This window comes from Pinus tabuliformis, chromosome 8 (genome assembly GCF_031772625.1).
Source record: "Pinus tabuliformis cultivar Carrire ecotype Pingquan chromosome 8, CPIR1, whole genome shotgun sequence".
NCBI lineage: Eukaryota > Viridiplantae > Streptophyta > Pinopsida > Pinales > Pinaceae > Pinus > Pinus tabuliformis.
In genome coordinates, this window is record NC_142294.1 from 1025455650 (window position 1) to 1025462430 (window position 6781).

Sequence of the window (6781 nt, forward strand, 5' to 3'; positions counted from 1 at the left end):
AAACACGGTTGCATGGCATCCAGACTTTGTGAAACTCTCAGAAAGAATGTTAGGGATCCCTTAGACCCTCTCTGTACCATCCCAACCTTTCCCAAAGCATTTCATCCCTTGATCCATCCCTGCACAGTGAAAAGCCAGTTAAAAGCACATGCATGATAATTCTAATAACTTAAACAAAAATACAAAAAGATGTTTTCTTCAGATAGTGATAACTTAGACACATGTATTTTACCTTCTTAGAAGTAATGGCATCTCTTTCGGTAGTTTGCATGCTCTCCTTTGCATCAGTAGGACTAGCTGGTAGAATTAGGGTTTGCTAGGGTTTGTGTTTATTTTTGGCTTTCAGTTTCTTTCCGCAAGTAGATTAGCTTCCTTTGAGTTAGCTTTCGTCCATCAGTTAAAAAGCTTCTTCTAAGGGCTCATAGAAGTTTGCTTGAGCCCCTAGCGGACTTGTGCCAGCTGACCAAGTGACAGCTGCGGCAAGAGCTAGTACTTGTGCATACAGTACTGTCGCTTCCAAGTTTGTTACGAACTACCGGGTTGATAAAATTAAAGAAGGGAGTTCCAGGAGTTGTAGCATTATTTCTACAATACTGGAGCCCACCATCTTTTTGGCGCCGTTGCCGGGGAAGCGTCAGAGTATTGGTGATTGCCGCTTTTCTTCTATTTTCCACTACAATCTTCTGCTAAGTAGTTTATTTCATTTCCATTATGAAATTTCGTTTATGAAAAAGTAGATTAGCATTTCCTGCTTTCATAGATTAGAATTTCAATTCCGCAATTTCATTTCTGCAAGCGTAGATTAGCATTTCAATTCCGCAAGCGTAGACTAGCATTTCATTCCTGCAATTTCATTTGAGCAAAATAAATTAGTCCTTTCCTGCTTTCATTTCAATTCCGCATTTTCATTTTAGCAAGATAGTTAGTTGCAGTTCAATCTATTTTAGTTTTGCAAGTACAAGTAGAAAAAAGCAAAAATCAACCAAAAAGATTTCATTTCATGCCTTATAGGAGTAGAGATAATTTAGAAAAATATTTGCACAACACCCCCCACTACTTCACACAGCCAACCTTCTCTCTTCTTCGATGGCTGTGATTAAGAAGAAGCCCTAGGTGGACATCAAGGCATCTTTAAAGAACCTCTAGGGGAGAAGAAGAAGAGAACATTCCTCTGGAGCGAATGGCTACAAGCAGAAATGTTGGGAGTAGTACCTTATCCAAAAATGAATTTGCAAATCAGATCAAAGATTTCAAGAGTGATATGAGGCAGTTTCTTGCCATGCAACTGGATACCTTGCAGATCCAAAAGAAGCAAGAGGAAGCCAAGAGGGCTTTGGTCATCTGTTGTCCCAGGTGCACTAGAAAGCATCCTAGGAATGAATGTCCATTGCACTCCATAGAAGTGTGTTTTGTCTGTGAAAGAGACCATCCTACGAATCAGTGCCCTTCCTTGCCCAGAATCAAAGCTGCATATCAAAGAGCCAAGGGAGCCACTGAATCACTCTATTATATGAACCAAAGGAGGCCACATGGACCTAGATCTTACTAGCAGGAACTGCAAGGGACATCCGAGACCTATTATGACCCCTATCAAGCCACTTTCATGCCTTCTTGGGGTCCCCCTACTCATCCTTCCTGGTTCACACCTCCTCCTTGTTCCTTCATAGATCCATATTATGCCCAACCAGCTGCTCATTCATTTCACTCGTATGCTCAGCCACAGCCTCAGTGGAATGCACCTCATCAGGGGTGGAGGCCCCAATACAACAGTCCTCCTGCTTCTTTTCCTCCACCACCTGCTCATCCACATCCATCGCCTCCTGCTCCACCAAGGCAAGCCCAAATGCCTTCCCAACCGCAACCCCATACACATCCATCTCAAATCTACACCCCCACTCAACTACCCATACCACCATTTCCAAACTTGTTCATTGGAGTAGCTCAACAAAATTACAATGCTGAGACACAACATGTCCAAATGACTCCTCTTGAGCTCGATGATCTTCACCATAGCTCAGGAAGAGTGTTGCAAAGCAGAGATTATCTTGTAAGCATTGAAGGACCGCATCCGGCAAAAGAAGATTCAAAAGAGGAGATCAAAGAACCATGGGCTGCACTTGATGAAGAGAAGAGATCAGAATCAGAGATCGAGAGAGCTCCCTCATGGTTACCATCAAATATTCCATGTATTCAAGAGAAAGATCAGCAAAAAGAGGAAGATGAGAAAGTCATGTTAGAAGGTGACATGAAGAATGATCCAGATCAGCATAAGGACCAAGGATATCAAAGCTATATTGAGACATGGTTCCAGACAGTCACTAAGTTGCAGCAGTACTCTCTTCCTCAGTTATGTTTGATCCCTTCAAAGTCAGATCATTTGGTCTCTAAAATCTGGATAGCTGTCCAAGCATGCATTTCGAGCCTCCACATCATTTTGTCTCTAATCTCGATGTGCACATGGCTCCATTGGAAGTATTCTTACACTTGAAAATGATTTTGTTTTTCAAGTAGGGTAGGGTAGAAAAAAAAAAAAAAAAGAGAGAGAAAAAAGAAAAAGAAAAAAATGAAAAAAGAGGAAAATAGAAATCTAAGGTGAAAACCTCCTCGGAGGCGCCTTAGATTGGCTCATTGATTGAAAACCTCCATGAGGCGGTCAATGGGTTGGGAAAAAAGAGAAAAGAGAATAAGATCTCTGGGTGAAAACCTCCCTTGGAGGCGCCCAGGGCAAGCAATTAGGGTGAAAACCTCCATGAGGCGCCCTAGTTGTTTTTCAAAAAAAAAAAGAGAAAAAGAAAAATAAAAATAAAGCTAATTTCCATTGAATAATTTCATGTTGCAGCAATGACATTGCAGGTTGCAAGAAGGATGTTTCATGATAGGAGGAGCACTCAAATCAAGATCAAAGGAATTTTTCTTGTGCCTTCTACAGGAAGCTCTATATTTCTACAGGAAACATCCTGTAGAACCTTTGGACGAGCCAAATCCAATTTCAAAAGTGAATCTAATGGTGAGAATCTATTGATTAGGCCTACAAGCACTTGTGTGTCCATCCCTTGCCTTTATCCATCATTTTTTTCCACCTCCTTGTGCTTCTCATTGTGCTTCTACAGGAACTTCCTGTAGAAATTGTGGGAAACTAGACATGGATTTCAAAAAGTGGTTTGGCGAACATTGTAGCTTCCTCAAGGGTTCAGAAGCCCTCATGCAATCTTCCAACTCCTCCTCTATCATCTCCATACCTGCATCACAGCCCAAGCTCAGTTTTCCCTTCCATGCAAACACATGCAAAGTGCCTTGAAGCAAAAACACATAGAACAAAATTTGTTTTTGCCATAACTTGAAAACCATGCATCCATTTGACAAACCGTTTTATGGGGAATTGTACAAGGGTGATGACAACATGCCTGGGCAGTTTCATGCAATTCCGGTGCACGGTTTCCAAGAAATCAGCCTCCATCACCATCAGCCATTTTTGCATTTTCTCCATATCCGTGCATCTGTTTCAAAACCTGTTTCATGGGGATATGCATGTGAGTGATGGTAACCTACCCAAGCAGTTTCAGCCGATTCTGATGCACGGTTTCCGAGAAATTGAGCTCTGAAATCTTCAGCCATTTTCCATTTTTCTCGAAATCCGTGCATCCATTGATCACGATTTTTCTATGGGAGATGCATCATGATGATAGAAACATGCTCAGAAAGTTTCAGATCAATCCACTTTACCGTTTGGGAGAAATGGCGAAAACAATTTCTGGTTCTGTGACAGTGCAGCAGCAGCAGCTTGAAAGTGCAGATCTAAACGTGGAAACAAATGCATGCAGCTTAGATCTGGTCAGAGGACACCTGCACAAGGAAAAGCAATCAAAAATCATCAGCCAAGCCCTCATGCAACCAAAGGATCCGAGCATGCAGCAGCAAAAAGCTTCACAAGCAGCTGTTTGACTTCAGGTACGTGACTAAACCTTGTTCATCTATTGCATGAATCTAGTCTAAGCATTGCATGAACGAATGGAATGGTGAAATTAAGCCATGAATGTAACAAGACACCCAGTTCTCTAGCGCTCAAGGAAAAATCACGCAGCATACGTGTATGGTCATTCATGAAAAATTTGAAAAACACAGTTAGTGGTAGATCTATTGAACTCCAGTGCATAGGACATCAGATGATTGACAGATAGATGAAGACATGCAGTTCATAACATCACTGCAGTTCTAAAAAGCCAGTGCACATGTTTTCGCCAGCTCACCACAAATCACGCAGCAACTAAAGTAGGCTCGGCTGAATCTCACGAATTGTTGTTCATCTGCACTTGCCACATCGTCAATTGAAGTTTGCACAAGCTGTTAACTTGTCGTCCTCCACCGAGCTTCTCGGTCTAGTTTGAAATTCTCCCACGTACCGGGCTCATTTAGAGGCGCAGTGACATCCTTCACAAGCTGACGAGAGTTCTACAAGAAGAAGTTCTATAGGAAGTATGGCATATCCTTCCAAAGCAGAGAAGCTTGGACTTTTCTTCATCGAGTTTGCAGTTCTGAAAGAGCAAACCGTGCAAGATCTCGATTTCTGAGGTTAACAGAAGCTGTGGACAAACTTAAACTCCAGGCTGCTGCTAGTGTAAAGGCTGGCAAGGAATCTTCTGCAAGAGAAATGCTTCTGGAAAAAAGAAAGTGCTGCAAGCTTTGGAGAATTGTAAAAAACCATGTGGAGCTTCTTGATGAGCCTTTGACAAAGCTTGGTGAGGCAATCTCAGTAAAGGAAACCCAATTAATTAAAACGATAATGTCTACATGTTTTGACATGGATATTGAAAAAGAGACTAAGGGACCAGCCAGAGTTGTCTCTTCCAAAGAAGTTGCATCTTGTGCCAAAAAATTAGTAGAACATTTCAGTTGGATCCAGGCAGCAAGGATACTAATATGGATGAAGTTCTAAGAACTGCTGTAAATGATGCTGGTGAAAACGACAACAAGATAAATCAGAAAGTAGACACCAAGGGCCTTTTGGCAAAGAGAGATAAGATCGAAGATGATTACTTCCATGCAATTTTCAAAGGGATTGACTCATATCAGAGCTTCTTAATTTACCTTGACGAACAGGTAGCTGAAATGGAGTCAAATTTGCATACATTTCTCAAAATTTTCAAGTTTGATACTTGAGGATGCTAGTGTAGGCAGCATTCACCACTAGAGAGTCAGGTCTCAAGGTCTTGGAACTAGCATCAGCAAAATTGAAGAAGAAGACACCCCCAGCCATGCAAGCCAAATCAGGAAGTGTAAAAACAGCTTCTACAGGAAGCCAGAAATCAGCTACAGGACTTTCTACAGGAAGTCCTGAAAAAAAAAAAAGCAGAAGGAGAAATCGGCCGAAACCCTAGCTAGGGAGGCAGCAGTTGTGCTGGCCAACCTAAGTACCTCTCCCAAGCTGAAGGAGAAGTGAAAGAGGGATCTTCCACTATATTTTAAGGCAAGAAAGGGTATGAAGATACTCTAGGAAAAGAAGCACAGGCAGTGGGAAGAAGCAAAGAGAAAAGCATGCTGCGCACTGAGCATCTTGTTTGTTCACTGTCTTCCAGTGCTACACTATTTTGGCTTGGTTTTGATTGGTTGTCTTGTGTCTCCTTGTTTCACTGATGTTTGTGAAATTTATAAAATAGGAAGGTGTTTTCAACTTGGGACTTGGGTGTGTTCGTATATTGCTACCTATCCCATTTACTAATATGCTTAAGCACAATAACCTGCTTACCAAAGCCTTTGAAAAGTGGGGTGATTTGGTGATGGCTTCATTCTGCTAACTGGTCCAACTTAGCATTTGAGGATTGTTGGCAAGATGTTCATCTTTGATGATTTCTGTGAAGATCTTACTTTGGAGCTGAGAGGTGATAGTTTGATGGTATATTTGCTTTCACACAAAATGCTGGTGAATTGTCTTTGACAGAGAAGAGGGCATCACTTCAGAAGCTTGGCATGACAGGGAGGCCACCAGGGCCATCAAAGATGAGGAGATAGATTGGTTGCTCAGAGGATGAGCAACACTTTCAGTAGGGGGGTGATGATGAGCCCCAAAAATGGACAATTATTTGGGCTCATTCAACCTCCTAATTTGACTTAATCCACCATTCTCATTAGTTTATTGCATGTTTTTTATTATATTTATGTTAATAGAGTGAATTTGGTTAGTCATTATGCCAACAAGTCTAATGGGTGCTTTGTGTAGCGTTTTTGGTCAACTTGGAGACAAAATTGAAGGTCTTAATGAGCACTTGGCAGCCAAATTCGTGGGAGAACAAGCTAGAGAATTTGTAGGAAGGTGTCCCCTTCATTTATGGGCCCTTACCTCGAATTCTCCACCATCAGCTCGGAGTTCAAGGGCCACTGAATCAATCAGCAAAAGGGCAACCAAGCAAGTCAAGTAGGACTGCTGTTAACTCCAAGTTTTGGGCAGCCGAGTCCCTAAAGTTTAGGAGGACTGTTGGGTCCTCAAATTGTATAAATAAGAAGGCTTAAGGCCTCATTTTGGTTAGCCAGTTAGTCATTTTGGGTTAGCCAGTGGATGTTAGCTAGTTAGCCAGTAGATAGTAGCTAGTAGTTAGTCATTTCATAGCCTTGTTGTAGTCATTTTGTAATTCGATTTGTATGCAATAGACTAGCTTTGCTTTCAGCTCATTCTCAAGCTCTCCTTGTGGACAGTTTTGATGTAACTCTTCATTCTTGATTAATAAAGATGAATTTAGCTTTGCACCAGCTCTAAATCTCTCTTGGGAGGCTGTAGCTCTTGGGGTTT